Source organism: Trachemys scripta, chromosome 12 (assembly GCF_013100865.1).
Source record: "Trachemys scripta elegans isolate TJP31775 chromosome 12, CAS_Tse_1.0, whole genome shotgun sequence".
In the NCBI taxonomy this organism is placed as follows: Eukaryota; Metazoa; Chordata; order Testudines; family Emydidae; genus Trachemys; species Trachemys scripta.
Window position 1 is genome coordinate 29,190,564 of NC_048309.1, and position 17,157 is coordinate 29,207,720.

The window sequence follows — 17,157 nt, forward strand, 5'->3', positions numbered from 1 at the left end:
TCAAAAGTTTTTTTTCTCTTAATTAATTGGCCTCTCAGAGTTGGTAAGACAACTCCCACCTGTTTATGCTCTCTGTATGTGTGTATATATATCTCCTCAATATATGTTCCATTCTATATGCATCCGAAGAAGTGGGCTGTAGTCCACGAAAGCTTATGCTCTAATAAATTTGTTAGTCTCTAAGGTGCCACAAGTACTCCTGTTCTTCTTTTTGCGGATACAGACTAACACGGCTGTTACTCTGAAACCTGTCATTACTTTTTGTAGTGACCCACCACTCCCAGTCTTTATTCGGGCCTAATTTGATGGTGTCAAGTTTGCAAATTAATTCCAGTTCCGCAGTTTCTCGTTGAAGTCTGGTTTTGAAGTTTTTTTGTTGAAGAATGAACACTTTTAAGTCTGTTATTGCATGTCCAGGGAGATTTAAATGCTCTTCTACTGGTTTTTGAATGTTCCAATTCTTGATGTCTGATTTGTGTCCATTTATTCTTTTGCATAGGGACTGTCCGGTTTGGACAATGTACATGGCAGAGGGGCATTGCTGGCATGTGATGGCATATATCACATTGGTAGATGTGCAGGTGAACGACCCCTTGATGGTGTGGCTGATGTGGTTAGATCCCTTTGCAACCATTTGCAGTCTGCTTTGGACTTAACTATCTTCCATAATTTTGTATCATTTTCAAACTTTGCCACCTCACTATTTACCCCTTTTTCCAGATCATTTATGACTGTGTTGAACAGCACTGGTCCCAGTACAGATCCGTGAGGGACCCCGCTATCTAGCTGTGTCCATTCTGGAAACTGACCATTTATTCCTACCCTTTGTTTCCTATCTTTTAACCAGTTACTGATCCATATAATCATAGAATAATAGAACTAGAAGGGACCTCAAGAGGTCATCTAATCCAGTCCCCTGCACTCGTGGCAGGACTAAGTATCTAGACCATTCCTGACAGGTGTTTGTCTAGCCTGCTCTTAAAAATCTCCAATGTTGGAGATCCCACAACCTCCCTAGGCAATTTATTCCATGGCTTAACCACCCTGACAGTCAGGAAGTTTTTCCTAACATCCAACCTAAACTTCCCTTGCTGCAATTTAAGCCCATTGCTTCCTGTCCTATCCTCAGAGGTTAAGAAAAACAATTTTTCTTCCTCCTCCTTGTAACAATCTTTTACATACTTGAAAACTGTTATCATGTCCTCTCTCAGTCTTCTCTTTTCCAGACTAAACAAACCCAATTTTTTCAGTCTTCCCCCACAGGTCATGTTTTCTAGACCTTTAATCATTTTTGTTACTCTTCTCTGCATTCTCTCTAATTTGTCCACATCCTTCCTGAAATGTGGTGCCCAGAACTGGACACAATATTCCATTTGAGACTCCGGTAAAAGCCCCAGCTTTCTAGGTTTGACGGAGCATGCTGGGTGGGATGCAGCCTTTTTCCTGGCTTAAAGAGCTTGCGTTAACCCTGTAGAGGGTCCAAGAGATTGCGCGCCTTCAACCGCACAATGCTTCTCTCCCAGCTGTCCCCGCATCCAGCTGACACACTGTTCATCAAGCGCCTTTCTTAGCAATATTGATGCACATCAGTTCTGGCTCTCATCCAGTCGCTCGAACCCGTTTGTAGTTTGCTATCCTTTTGGGCTCATCTGTCCTCTCTGACCAGTCCCCCTGTGTTCCAGGTCACTGGATTGGTGCACCTTAGCCCCGCCATGGGATGAGCTTGGGTGGGAAGTTGGCTCACTGGGATACCAGCTACGTTGTTTGTGGTGGGTCTGTGACTCAGAGCTCCCCATGGCTGTATGAACAGCTGGGGGAGTGCCATTTACCACCACCATCTTGTCCATGACCCCTGTGCTGGACTGCACTGTTGCTGCCTTCAGAGAATTATAGAAACATAGGGCTGGAAGGGACCTCCAGGGGTCAGTGCCCAGCGAGGGGAGCACAGCAGGAGAACTTCTGTAACACACTCAGGACACCTTTGCAATAGCAGGGGTCTGGGCCTGCTGCCATATCCAGTGTTAAACTTGCAGAACTTTGCATGTTCTGACTCTCTGCCTATGTTTTATTCCTCTCATGGGTCCCTGGAGAGAGAAACCTGTTTGAATGTTACAGAAACACATTGCCCACCAGGTTGGATGCCTGAGGATTCCCTGGGCCCCTTCTCCTCTGCCTGGTGCTTTGTGTAGTCAAGTACCTCTCTGCAAAGTTAGTGTTACTATTTACATCAGAGTAGCATCTAGAGGCCAAACTGAGATCAGGGCCCTGTTGGACTGGGTGCTGTGCTCAAATATAGGGAGAAACAGGCCCTGCCCAGAAGAGCTCACAGTCTAACTAGATGAGACAAAGCGGGGGAGAAAGGAGGGATTATTACCTGCGCAGCTGGGGAACTCAGGCAGAGAGAAATCAAGGCCCAATTCTCCATTCCACTAAGGCCACTTTATGCTGTTGACTAGTGCGAAGTGACCTTAAACCCAGGAGAGCGTTGCCCCTGTGTATGGGCACTAGCTCTGCCAGCTGCCTTCCTTTCCCAGTGTAAGGGAAGGCTGGGGGGAGCAGGGCCGGCTCCAGGATTTTTGCCGCCCCAAGTGGCGGGAAAAAAAACAAAAACCGGCAGCTCCACCGCACCGCTTTCCTCTTCGGCAGTGCTTTGGCAGTGTGCCGCCCCTTCCCCTTGGCCGCCCCAAGCACCTGCTTGCTGCGCTGGTGCCTGGAGCCGGCCCTTGGGGGGGAGTGACAGAGCTCTGCTACACCCCATCCTCGGCTGGCACAAGAGACCTCACACCAGCAGATCAAGTTGGAGATCGTTCTGTCCTGGTTTCTAATTGTGTTGGGGCCAGGCCCCCCTGAACCAGGAAGCCATAACCAGCTCCTGGAAGCTCCAGCTGAGCATGAAGCATAGAGTTGAGTCTCAAATGACTTGGCTGAGTCTGCGGTAGAGCCAACTACTGACCCCAGGTCTCCTGAATCCTAATTTGCTGTCTTAGCCACATGGGCACCTTGCTGTCTAGATCACTGACGAGTGCAAAGCAGATATAAAGCGCTGCCTCACAATCACATTCTGCAGCTGTTTTGGAAATGCATAAATCTCAGCACAGGTTCCAAAGCAGTGGAGAATCCACCTGCCTGGCCTGGTTCTGCTTTCACTGATCCCAGGGGAATCATTCAGTGACTCAGCTGAAAGGGATGGACTGATGCTGGTGGAAATGAGAACAGGATCAACCCCAGCATCTCTTGTGAGGAGTGTGGACACGGCTTTGGACATGCAGCGATGAGCTACTGCAGATGGGTTGCGCTTTGATACAGGACCTCTTGCTAACACAGCTGTGTCCCGGGAGTTCTTCATTAGCAACTGCTGTAATTGGAAACCACCTTCACTGCTCAGTCTACCAGCCTCTGGGAGAGAGGGAGAACTGCTTGTTGCTCCTAAGCAGCACAATTTCCCTCCTTCGGCTGGCTCAGGAGTGGTGCTGGTGGTTCAAGGTTCTTAACTCTCCTCTGTGGGAAGGGCAGGCCAGCCGGGTCCGAAGCAGGGGAGGACTAAAGAAGGGAAATTGAAGTAGGAGATGGACTCTTCCCATCCCCATGAAATGTTTTAAAGGAATCTTGCCTCCTCTAATTCTCTGTACATGAAACATTTTCATGGAGGTATAGAATCATAGAATCATGGAAGACTAGGGTTGGAAGAGACCTCAGGAGGTCATCTAGTCCAACCCCCTGCTTCAAGCAGGACCAACCCCAACTAAATCATCCCAGCCAGGGCTTTGTCAAGCTGGGCCTTAAAAACCTCTAAGGATGGAGACTCCACCACCTCCCTAGGTAACCCATTCCAGTGCTTCACCACCCTCCTACTGAAATAGTTTTTCCTAATATTCAACCGAGACCTCCCCCACTGCAACTTGAGATCATTGCTCCTTGGTAGCTGCTCCCTGAGCTCTTTGGTAGAAGTGCAGCCTCCCTGGACATGAATCCACCTGGTTACCTGTGCAGTGCAGTTTATATTCTCCTCTGGCAATGTAATGTCATACACAACTCAGCCACGTGGCAATGAAATGGTTTTCTGCTAAATGGCCTAAAAAAGTGGAATGAATGGACAGGGCGTGTCTCCCAAACACTCATAACCTGGCATTGCTAGTAGGTCCAGCACGTGAGAGGGCCAGCACGTCTCTCAGCTGGCCAACTCCAGCATGCAGAGCAGCAGCTTTGAGAAAAAATGTGACAAACGCTAAGATAAGATGCCTGAGAGCCATTGGTGTAGGAGGGACCTTGATGCAATCTGGGATTGATTTTTCTGTTGTGTCTAAACTTTTCAAGTTGATTACAGATTCAGCTGGTTCTGATGACACCGATGTTCAGTGGTGAATTGAGCCCCGGGTCTGTGGGACTGAGCTGTACGAGAATTGAAGCAAGGTGTGTTGAAGATAGTTGAGGGGAATCTAAAGAGCAGTTAGAAAATGTTCTGCCGAGGTGTTTTTCCAAGGAAAGGGACTTTATAACTATTGGAATTTTTTGAAAAATAATTCAATTTTTCATTGAAAATTTTAAGGTTTTTGTTTAAAGAAAAAGAAAAAACCTGGAACCCCCAAGTAAAAATGTTGGCGTTAGACCAAAAACATTGTTTTGGGAGGCATTTGGTTTTTCAGTGAAAACCTGAAACACTTACAAAAGCGACAACAACAAAATTGTTTCCATTGATATTTTTCACAGGAAGACCCATCGCTTCCTGTCCAGCAGCGACAACACTGAGGTTCTGGACACGGTGGCACATGGGAAGTTCCCCTAGCATTGTTTTCAGTTCAGAGTGGCATTTCTGCATTTCCTCTGGATTAATAAAGAGATAAGGGAGCTAGGGATATTGCTAGGAGGGGCTAGCTCCTTCACACCAACCATTCCCTTGTGTGTGTCACCATGTAAATGAGAATAGGCACAATCCTTGATTTAGGCCTAAGTGGCACACAGGATCTGGTCCAAGAGGTGAATATAGCTGAACTGCTTGGTAATAGTGACTGTAATGTAACTCAATTTAACATCTTTGTGTGTGTGAGTATGTGTGTTTGGGAAATACCAAAGAAGCTCACCACAGTCGTATTTAACTTCAAAAAGGGGAATTACACAAAATAATTAAATGAAAATTAAAAGGAACAATCACAGGAGTGAAATGCCTGCAAGATGCATGGAAACTTTTTAAAAACACCATATTAGAGGTTCAAATTAAATCTGTGCCCCAAATTAAAAAGAATAGAAAGAGGACCAAAAACATGACACCGTGACTAAACAACAAATTAAAAGAAGTGGCTAGAGGCAAAAAGGCATCCTTTAAAAACTGGAAGTCAAATCTGACTGCGGAAAATAGAAATGAACATAAACTCAGGCAAGTCAAGTATAAGAGTATAATTAGACAGGCAAAAAAGAATCTGAAGAGCAACTAGCAAAAGACTTAAAAACTAACAGCAAAAAAACTTTTAAGTACATCAGAAGCACGAAGCTTGCTAAACAGTCAGTGGGTCACTGGACAATCAAGGTGCTAAAGGAGCACTCAAGGAAGACAAGGCCATTGCGAAGACGCTAAATGAATGAAATGAGGGATATTCTCACACTTTAGCCATTTTTTTAGCTGATAAATATGAGGAACTGTGTCAGATTGAGGAGTCAATAGAGAAAGTTTTGGAACAAATTGATAAATTAAACAGTAATAAGTCACTAGGTCAGATGATATTCACCCAAGAGTTCTGAAGGAACTCAAATATGAAATCGCAGAAACACTAACTGTGGTATGTAACCTATTATTTTGAATCAGCTTCTGTACCAGATGACTAGAAGATAGCTAATGTGATGCCAATTTTTTAAAAAGGCTCCAAAGGCAATCCTGGAAATTACAGGCTGGTAAACCTAACTTCAGTACCAGGTAAATTGGTTGAAACTATAGTAAAGAACAGAATTATCAGACATATAGATTAACATGATTTTTGGGGGGAGAGTCAACACAGCTTTTGTAAAGGGAAATAATGCCTCACCAATCTACTAGAATTCTTTGAGGAGGGTCAACAAACATGTGGACAAGGGTGATCCCATGGTACTTGGACTTTCAGAAAGCCTTTTACAAAGTCCCTCAGCAAAGGCTCTTAAGCAAAGTAAAGCAGTCATAGGATAAGAGGGAAGGTACAAAATTAGAAAGGGCAAGGCACAAAACGAGATCAAACTAGCTAGAGACATAAAGGGTAACAAGAAAACATTCTATAAATACATTAGAAGCAAGAGGAAGACCAAGGACAGGGTAGGCCTGTTACTCAATGAGGGGAAAAAAATAATAACAGAAAATGTGGAAATGGCAGAGGTGCTAAATGATTTCTTTGTTTCGGTTTTCACCAAAAAGGTTAGTAGCAATCAGACATCTAACAGAGTGAATGTGAAAATGAGATAGGATCTGAGGCTAAAATAGGGGGAAAGAACAAGTTAAAAATTACTTAGACAAGTTAGATGTCTTTAAGTCACCAGGGCCTGATGAAATGCATCCTAGAATACTCAAGGAGCTGACTGAAGAGATACCTGAGCCATTAGCGACTCTCTTTGAGAAGTCATGGAAGACGGGAGAGATTCCAGAAGACTGGAAAAGGGCAAATATAGTGCCCATATATCAAAAGGGAAATAAGGACAACCCTGGGAATCTCATCTTTTCGCTAGGCTCCGACCACTGCTCTGGCTGGCTGGCTGAAAGGGGAATCTAGATCTGTACTAGACCTTCGTATTCTCCATCTTCCCCACCAGCTCATTCCACAGGCTCAGGAAAGAGCAGAGGCTAGTTCACAACCTCTCTTCCACCAAAACCCACTCAAGGCTCATAAGATCAGGGTCACCCTAAAAAGCCAAAGGTGAGGCCAGCTGTGGGTGGGAGCCAGTGGGCAGGCTGGAGAGGAGAGCTGGTATTTGGAAGGAGGGCTGGTGGGACTTGTGGCTGGACTGGGAAGGACTTGGCAGGCTGGTGGTGGATTGATGGTGAGGATGACTTCTCCAGGACCTCGCCCGCCCCTCCTCCCACCAGCCCTCCAGCAGGGCACTTGGCAGGGAAGAAGTCACAAACTGAAGAGGCAACAGGGGATTCTCCTGCTTGTGCAGAGCGGGTCATGGGAAGCAAACTGTCACTTAGGACATTAACCCCACTGGCTGCTCTAACTTACCCCAGGGCTGGGCAGTGCCCAGGATACAGGGTGCAGACATGGCTTAACTCCTCCTCAGCCATGCCATGCCTGTGCAAGGGGCAGAAACATAGCAACAGACAGGCAGGCCAAATGGCTCAAGGCTTGTCTACACATACAGCACTGCAGTGGCACAGCTGTAGTGCTTAGCGAAGACCCTACCTATGCCGACAAGAGAGCTTCTCCCATCGACATAGTGCTGTCTACACCTGGAGTGCGATCAGGGCCGGTGCAAGGAAGTTTCGCGCCCTAGGCAAAACTTCCACCTTGCGCCCTCACCCCCCAAGCCCTGCGGCAGCTTCCTGCCCCCTCCCCGCCCTGAGGCGCCCCCCCCCCTCTGCCCTGAGGCTCCCCCCCCCCGCCCCGCGGCAACTCTTTCATGAAACTCCTATAAATTTTCCTCAAACCTCTCCCCATCCCTAATTTTACTTAGGTTATCAGATCTCNTGTAAAAAAAATTGGGGGCACCGCTTTTTGGTGCCCCCAAATCTTGGCGCCCTAGGCAACGGCCTAGTTTGTCTAAATGGTAGCACCGGCCCTGAGTGCGATCAGTGTAATTGTGTCGCTCAGGGTGAAATCCATAACGCAGTTATACCCACACAGGGTAAACCAGGAATCAGATTCTAATCCCAGAGCCCAGCTTAGCACAGCCTTGCACAAGGGTCACAGAAGTTGTCCGGCCCAGGTATAGTAACTCCTTGCTTGCTTTTTACTGTGATGTTAATGAGAAAACAAACAATATTTTATTCACCCATCAACAAAAGGTGCTCGTCCCAAGTGAGTGAGAATTTTGCAAGTAGTCTCTCGCATACTCATGGCCCATTTCGGAGGAAGTTGCCACTACTGTACTGATGACATTTTGACTCGCACCTGAGATTACATTTGGCAGGTATTAGCCTTGACAGCCCAGGGCCTGAGGTTCTAATTCTGCAAAGGACGTTTTCCTCACATGAAGCCAGTTATTAATTAGCAAGCTGGCCTCTTTATTTAAGGTGTGCACTGGCCTCTAGTGGTGAATAGAAAAATCATTCACAGCACTGACTCAGGAGTAGGTTAGAGGCCAAAAGATAGTCATCTAGGACCTGTTGTATTATGCATGTTGTACTCAGTAAACCATTCAGCTTTGTATGCAATTTCTCATTATCTGAATTACATTAGTTGCCTTAATGTTATAGGAAGACAGAGGGTAAATAGCTCTTTTGAAATCTGAATGGCATTACGCTGGACAAAGATTTGCAAAAAAAAAAAAACACCCTCAGCTGGTGAAGTTTTTGGATTTAATTTTGGTTTTGTGAAGGAGTGGACCCAATTTGCACCCATGTTAATTGTCTTCCAGGGTTGAGAAGAGGGTTTATGCACCAACAGTCCCAACTTTTGTGTAAATATGAAAACCAGCTGCTCGGAACTGGGCGCAGTGGTGGCTTGGAACGGCAAAACGTCACACTTATGGCTGCAAAACGCTGGGTCTGCCAAAGTGGCCTGGGAGGCAGTTGTGAACATTGGTTCCCATGTATCATGAGAAATGTTTTCTGTGTGCGATTGTTGTAAGAGGTGACAGATTAGAAGTCGGACTCTCCCGCCGAATGAGTAGGGTTCCTGACTGCAGTGCAGCTGTCCCAAAGGAGGGACGGGCACGCAAGCATTGCACTCAAATGAGTGAGAAAGCAGAGAGGCTCAGGGTCTCGCTGCATCCCAGAACTGAGCAAAGCCTGCAAAAAATTGTTTGTGACTGTTCCTTGCATTAAAATCCAGGGCCTTTGCACACCCACCATTCCTAGGCATTTCAGAGGCGCAGGCCCTGCTCTAACTTATTTTGCCCCCAATGGAATTTTCAGAAGTACCTCAGTGATTTAGGAACACCATTCTTTTGAAAGCCTGTGGGGCTTGTGCTCCTAAACTACGTAGGCTGTTTTGAAAATCTCCCACCATAAGCAAAACAAATCATTCACAAGCAATTCACAGGCTAAAATCTGACCCCATGGAGTGCTTGCATAGGTCAACAATAAGAAACAAGTTTGTAAATAGCACATGATTTGCAAACAGACAAACAATAATGAGATAATTTGCAAGCAGGAAAAAAAAGAGCTAAATCCCTGGAATAAATGATTTGCTGGAAATCGTTTGCCCAGCTTGGTGGGTGTCTATACAGACATACTTCCAAGAACACAATGTTCAGAATTCCCAGATCTATGATTGCATCCGGCAAGATGAATAACCAGCTAAGGAATGTGCTGTCCAGCATTCGACAGGCCCAGTCTCCAGCAGCCTCTCACATCAATGACCATTCATTAATAGCAGTGACCGTTATGGTTATTAGTGTTACAGCACCCGGATGTGCCAGGCACTTTACAGAAGCAAACATGTCTCTGTCTGAAAGCACTTATAATCTAAGTGGCTGACCCCATGTTGACTGAAGTCAATAGACAGCTCCCTACTGACTTCAATGAGCACTGGATCAGGCTCTAATCTAAACTGTCTACTCCTGGTGCTGCTCTGGGCAGGGCTGGTCAACCTAAGCCATGCCAGAACAAGACTCAGGCTTCTCCAACATACAGCAGGCTCCAGGGTGCTGAAAATGCAGCAAGAGGGCATAGGGCTATCCCGGCCACATCCCGCTTTCTTCCATCCACACCCCCTTTCCCTAGCTACATGGGCAGCAGGGAGGGTGTGGGGCATAAGAGCCTTTACTGTGGCTATGGGAGTGCAACCTCATATGAGGGTGGACATCCTTTGGCCAGACTGTGCACCACGCTGGAACACGTAGCTGTAGAATTTATCCCAGGGGAGGAGGAACTGAAGAGCCGCATCCCTTTGTGGGTTCATCACTCCCCTGCCTCACGCTAGGGTCCCTGTGCTCTGTGAGTGAAAGCCCGAGTAGGGAAAGCTTGTATCTGTTTGTCAGAAAAGCTTAGGGCAAATTTGTGACCTGCTTCTTGTCATGCTGAGTATTTGGGGAAATAACCGTCGATCTCTCCCTTGCGCCAGTCAATTTATGCCTCTGTGTCTTCTTTGCCATCATCTCATCTGAATGGACCCGCTGGCTGCATTTGCTAACTTTGTATTTTAAGTAGTGAATTCCTGTGCATTATTCATATCCTCGGTTTGGAAAAGAGGATCAAAATGGCTTTTCATAGCTTTTTACTCCCATCTTCTTCTTAAATGTGCAGCTGTGAAATTCAAAAGGCAGCTTGGTCTCCTGCTGGGGGAAATGGGCTCCTGGTAAGACATGTCAAGGGGAGTTGCAATGGAAGCTTCCAGAAAGAAGAGTGAGTGTCAGATATGGAGGGCTGGGAGTCCCAGCAGGAACTTGGGCCTACCCTCCACTGCCTTGGAATCTCTGGGGAATGTAGGGAACCAGCCCGCGGTAGCCCCCATGCAAACATCTCTGCTACAGCCAGGCCTGATGGTCCACCTCCTCCTGACCTCTCTGCATCAGACAGGCTGCTTAGTGTCCAAGTCCTTTTATGACAGAGGATTCATGGCCAGTTGTAGGAAGTACATCTACCCACGAAGAGATAATAAGCTACTCATGAACCAAGGAATCAGTGCAGCTTTAGGAGTCTAATCAAACATGCTGTCTTATCTGTTATACTCGAGCCATGAAATGCAGCATTACAAGAAAGTATTTACTGCTGTCAGGACAGCAATATCTCACTGAAGAGAGATCTATGTTCATGGCCCATTTAGGGAACCCCTGAAGCTCATGCCCTCAGCCCTGTGATTTGCAGTGCAAAGCCAATGCCAGGCACTTTAATCCATAGCCTGACACATGTAGCAGCTCTGCCGAGCCTACCCATCTGACTTCCAGACACAGTAGGTGAGAAAACTCTGCAGTGGTGCCAGAGAGGAGTTCTGAGGGGCTCTTCTATCAATGACAGCAAATATTCTGCCCAACACAGACACACCCAATCCCCTTGTTGCTAGGAGCCCACATGAGGGGCAACTGCAGGAGACCAATGGAAACCCTGAAACTGTAGGTAAGTCATCAGGAGGCGGGGTAGAGAGAGAGAGAGATGGGAAGGGAATGCTGCTGGAACCATCTTTCTTCTGACCCTGCCCATGGCAAGTCTCCCTCGGGCCCCCAATGCTGAGGAACTAAGAACTTGAGACAAACAACCCCAGGAAAACACCCAACCCTTTGGGGAGGAAGAAGACGACCTGGGAAGGGAGCGGGGAGAGGAAATAAGGGGTGACTGGTGTTCTAGTGCACAGGCGTGAAAGGCAGACTGCAAAGGGTCAGAGCCTACTCCTGGGTTTGGTCACAACACAAACTAGAGCTGGGCAAATGCACACCCACAAAGCGTGGCAGCAATTCCTTCAGGAGCTTGCTCTGGCTGAGTGCCCGCCTCCCTGTGGTCACTTTCTGGGAACTCTGCAGTGACGCAAATCACAGATTGCAGAGCTGTCTGGGTGCATATTTGACCAATCTTCCCACACTAGTCTGTGTATCACAGCCAGTCAGGAGACAAAAACAATACCATGTGACCTATCAGACCAGCCTGTAGACGCTAAACACAGCTGAGTATGACGGTGAATGCTGAAGAGCAAATCCTCGCAGATATCCCATGAGTGGATAATGAGACCAAACTCCTCAGACAAATCATTCCCTCAGCTCCAACAACAAAAATAACCACAGGAACAAGCCTCCCAGGCTGCCCCATAACATTGTTGGGTTGAGGTATTAGGCTCCAGGGCTAGATGGATCCTGGGCTCTGATCCAGACTGGCAACTCCTCTGTTCCTGTCTCTGACAGTGGCTGGTGCCAGATGGGGCAAAGGAAGGTGTAGGAGCCCCACAGGAGCAGACGTGGGATGATTTGTCCTCCATATTGAGTCTCACCTTGGGCTCTAGTAGTTAGAAAGTGGCTTAAGCTTTGAAGGATGACGTTTAGTGTCTCTTCCACAACATTTTCATTGTCAATAATTATGACTCTGGGTATTCTTGAGACCTGTGTAAATCTCCAATCCCTATTTGAACAATATGAAGTTATTGTTGGGGGCCTGTTCTCCTCTGAGATAATTTACTCCAAGCTCAATTTCTAGTCACTGCCATGTACTTGATAGCAGATTATCGGAGGAAGAAAGAGAGAGCACCCTGGCATGACTGCTTGCTTCCCACGGGGATGGGGCACACTAATTGAAAAATGAACTGTGGATGGAATATCAGGACCAAACAGCTTCTGTGGAGCTCGGTTCCTTTTTTGTGAATGTGAACAGAAAAGTGCCCAAGTACCCGACTCTGTGGGTGCTCCAGGGCTGGAACACCCATGGGAAAAAAATGGGTGCTGAGCACCCACTGGCAGCCCCACCAATCAGTGCCTCCTGCTCCCCCCTGCAGATCAATTGTTCTGTGGCATGCAGGAGGTACTGGGGGGGGAGAAAAAGGTTGGGGTGCACTCAGGGGAGGGGGCAGAATGGGGCAGGAAGAGGCAGAGCGGGGGCAGAATGGGGAAATGAAGGGGTGGGGTGGGAGCGGGGTGGGAAGAGGCAGGGTGAGGGTGGGGCCTTGGGGGAAGAAGTGGAGTGGGGGCGGGACCTGGGGCAGACACGGGGGGCGCATATAGGCCCAGCACATTAGAAAGTTGGTGCCTATGCCCAAGGCAACTTCAAAACCAGAAGAGGATAAATCTGTTATTGCAGTATCCTGGCCTCTGCTACGAGGCCAGCCGCTCTTTGCCTTTCTTCCTGAGATTGTATGTTCATGTACAGAAATGAAGCCTAGCCCCTTCCTCCTGTCTGTGCCAATAGGGTGTTGCTTTTGTAGTTCAAAGGAGGGAGAAAGAATAAAATCATCAGGGTTTGGAAAGGCCACATCCCCAATGCCAGCACTGCTCCTGACTTGTCCACCTGCACCTGTGCCCAGACAGAAAACCCCACCATGGATGCCTCTAAGCAGGTCCTGGGATGGGTTTGCAGATATTGTGGCCTGCATTACTCCACCACAGAAAGCCAGGCTGGGGAGACCACCCAGTGAGAGGGGTGTTTACTGGTCGAATCTCTCAGGAAAGTGGGAGAGCTACAGGAGGAGATGGCTAGGCCAAGGAGCATCCATGCATGTGGAGACCTCCAAGGTTGCAGAAGCAAGCCAGCTGGAAAGGCCTGCAATAGCAGCACCAGGAGAGCAGGAAACAGCTCCTTCACAGGGAACAAACTGGCTGCTGGTTACTTCTGTCAGTAAGCAGTGCTCCACCTCTGCTCCCAACCCACCATCCTTAGTGATTTAAAACCAGTATGCTGCCCTGGCAATGAGGGGGAGGAGTCTCCCCCAAAGTTGGAGGAGGAGACGCCATGTACCCCAAAACTGGGAGGATTGCAGCCACTACTCCCAAGAGAAAATGAGAGGGAGGCAGAGGCATCCATCTGCCAGCCTAACCTGTCATCTTGGGCAGAGTGCTGCCTGCCTGGGGCCTGTATCCAAGGCATTATGGAGGGATTGCTGAGGATCATCTGGCCCTCTGACTACTACCCAATGCTGCTCATCCATGAAGGCACTAATGATACTGCGAGGTATGACTCTGAGCAGATCAGAAGTAACTACATGGCTCTGGGAGGGAGGGTGAAGGACTTTGGGGCACAGGTTGTGTTCCCATAATCCTTGCAGTAAGGTGGCGCCGAGGCAGAGACAGACACATCCTGGAGGTGAATGCATGGTTGCATGGTTGGTGTCGCCAAAAGATCTTTGACTTCTTTGACCAAGGGATGCTGTTCCGAGAAGAACTGCTGAGCAGAGATGGGGCCCACCTATCAAAGCAGGGGAAGAGTATCTTCAGATACAGACTGGCTAACCTAGTGAGGTGGGCTTTACACTAGGTTTGACAGGGGCAGGAAACAACAGCCCACAGGTAAGCCCAGAACATGGAAACCTAGGTCAAGGCTTGGAATCTGGGGGAACATGGGCAATCATAGCAGAGACAAAGGAGAGACAAGAGGGAATACAGAGGGTAAATCTAATGAACATCTTAGATGTCTGTGTAATGTAAGAAGTATGGGGAATGTAAGAAATATGGGGAACAAGCAGGAAGAACTAGAAATATTAGTGAATAATCAGAATTACAACTTAATTGTCATCACAGAAACTTGGTGGGATAATTCACATGACTGGAATATTGGTATAGAAAAGTACAGCTTGCTCAGGAAGGACAGGCAGGGGGAAGGGAGGAGGTATTGCCTTGTATATCAAAGATGTCTACTCTTGCACTGAGGTTGAAATAGAAGTGGGAGGCAGACCTGTTGAAAGTCTCTGGGTAAGGATAAAAGAGATAAAAAACAAGTGTGATGTCATGATAGATATCTACTATAGATGACCGAACCAGGAAGAAGAGGTAAATGAGGCTTTTTTTAAACAACTAACAAAATCATCCAAAACACAAGATTTAATGGTGATGGACTTCAACAACCCAGATATCTATTGGGAAAATAATACATCAGGGCACAGATTATACACTGGTCTACAATTTTTGAGAAGTCGTCTGCTTCAGAGATAAAATGTGCTATTTATTATGGATTTTGATGTGCTGAATTCAAATATGACAATTAAAACAACTGATTGGCTACTGGTTCTAAGATATTTAAGTTTTTACATTTTATGTCTATGTATATTGTGTAGATAGAGTTTTAATCATAAATTGTAAACCTAGGTCTTTTCATGTGTTTATGGTTGCTTTACATGATAATATTTCACCTGTCCTGTTTATGTAACACTTTAAAAATCAGCAAAAGGATTATATAAATAAAATTTATTATGAAACAAAAGGCAAAAAACTATTATGTACATAGTTTAGTCCTATTCAGTGTCTACTCAGCGCTTCTTGGCTTGTCTCTTGTATTCATTAAATGGAGCATCTCTTGTCACTGTCCAGCAATAGTCTGCAAGCATTGATGGGCTCCATTTGCCCTGATACCATTTCTCCATTGTTGCAATGTCCTGGTGAAATCGCTCGCCTTGCTCGTCGCTCACTGCTCCGCAGTTCGGTTGGAAAAAAATCTAGATGAGAGTGCAAAAAATGTATCTTTAGTGACATGTTCCAACCAAGGCTTTTGTATGCCTTGAGGAGGTTTTCCACCAACAACCTGTAGTTGTCTGCCTTGTTGTTTCCGAGAAAATTTATTGCCACTAACTGGAAGGCTTTCCATGCTGTCTTTTCCTTGCCACGCAGTGTATGGTCAAATGCATCATCTCGAAGAAGTTCACGAATCTGAGGACCAACAAAGACACCTTCCTTTATCTTAGCTTCACTTAACCTTGGAAATTTTCCACAGAGGTACTTGAAAGCTGCTTGTGTTTTGTCAATGGCCTTGACAAAGTTCTTCATCAGACCCAGCTTGATGTGTAAGGGTGGTAACAAAATCTTCCTTGATTCAACAAATGGTGGATTCTGAACACTTTTCCTCCCAGGCTCCAATGACTGTCGGAGTGGCCAATCTTTCTTGATGTAGTGGGAATCTCTTGCACGACTATCCCATTCGCAGAGAAAACAGCAGTACTTTGTGTATCCAGTCTGCAGACCAAGCAAGAGAGCAACAACCTTCAAATCACCACAAAGCTGCCACGGATCTTGGTCATAGTTTATGCACCTCCAAAGTTGTTTCATGTTGTCATAGGTTTCCTTCATATGGACTGCATGACCAACTGGAATTGATGGCAAAACATTGCCATTATGCAGTAAAACAGCTTTAAGACTCGTCTTCGATGAATCAATGAACAGTCTCCACTCATCTGGATCGTGAATGATGTTGAGGGCTGCCATCACACCATCGATGTTGTTGCAGGCTACAAGATCACCTTCCATGAAGAAGAATGGGACAAGATCCTTTTGACGGTCACGGAACATGGAAACCCTAACATCACCTGCCAGGAGAGTCCACTGCTGTAGTCTGGAGCCCAACAGCTCTGCCCTACTCTTGGGTAGTTCCAAATCCCTGACAAGGTCATTCAGTTCACCTTGTGTTATGAGGTATGGTTCAGAGGAGGAGGATGGGAGAAAATGTGGATCCTGTGACATTGACGGTTCAGGACCAGAAGTTTCATCCTCTTCCTCGTCTGACTCAAATGAGAATGATTCTGGTGCATCAGGAACCGGCACTCCTTCTCCATGGGGTACTGGGCGTATAGCTGATGGAATGTTTGGATAATGCACAGTCCATTTTTTCTTCTTTGACACACCTTTCCCAACTGGAGGCACCATGCAGAAGTAACAATTGCTGGTATGATCTGTTGGCCCTCTCCAAATCATTGGCACGGCAAAAGGCATAGATTTCCTTTTCCTGTTCAACCACTGGCGAAGATTTGTTGCACAAGTGTTGCAGCATATGTGCGGGGCCCACCTCTTGTCCTGATCTCCAGTTTTGCAGCCAAAATAAAGGTGATAGGCTTTCTTAACCATAGTGGTTATACTGCGCTTTTGTGATGCAAAAGTCACTTAACTTCTGCTACGTTTGTGGTGATCTGCACTGTTCACACAAGTACGAGGCATCTCTGCTCACTTTGGCTAATCAGAAATGTGTCCCTTTGCAAAATCAAACACTGACAAATAAGAGAGCACCACACTGTATGATTTCTAGAGCTGATATAGGGCAATTTGTTCAGCAGAGTGATGTAAGCTTTGTTATGATTGCATCATCCATGACTTCTAGGAATAACATGATGCAATTCATATCATACTTGCATCATTCATTGTTTTGGCTAAAAAGCAAGTACTGTCCAAACCCAGTCATAGATTTATTCATAGATCCAGTCAAAGATGTATTTTAGTCATTTCTGGTTTAAATTGTGATCTCTTCCCTTTATAACTCACTTATCCTCCGCCATTCCCAAGTCAAGGGTCATATATACTGACCCAATAGCATATCTTGAAAACTAGAGCCAATCAACAATTTTAAGCATCATTTTCGTTCTCAGTGACCCAGAATTAGTAAAGTTTGACTACATTTATTTCAGAAGCATTTTGGCTGTAGAGCAGTGTTAT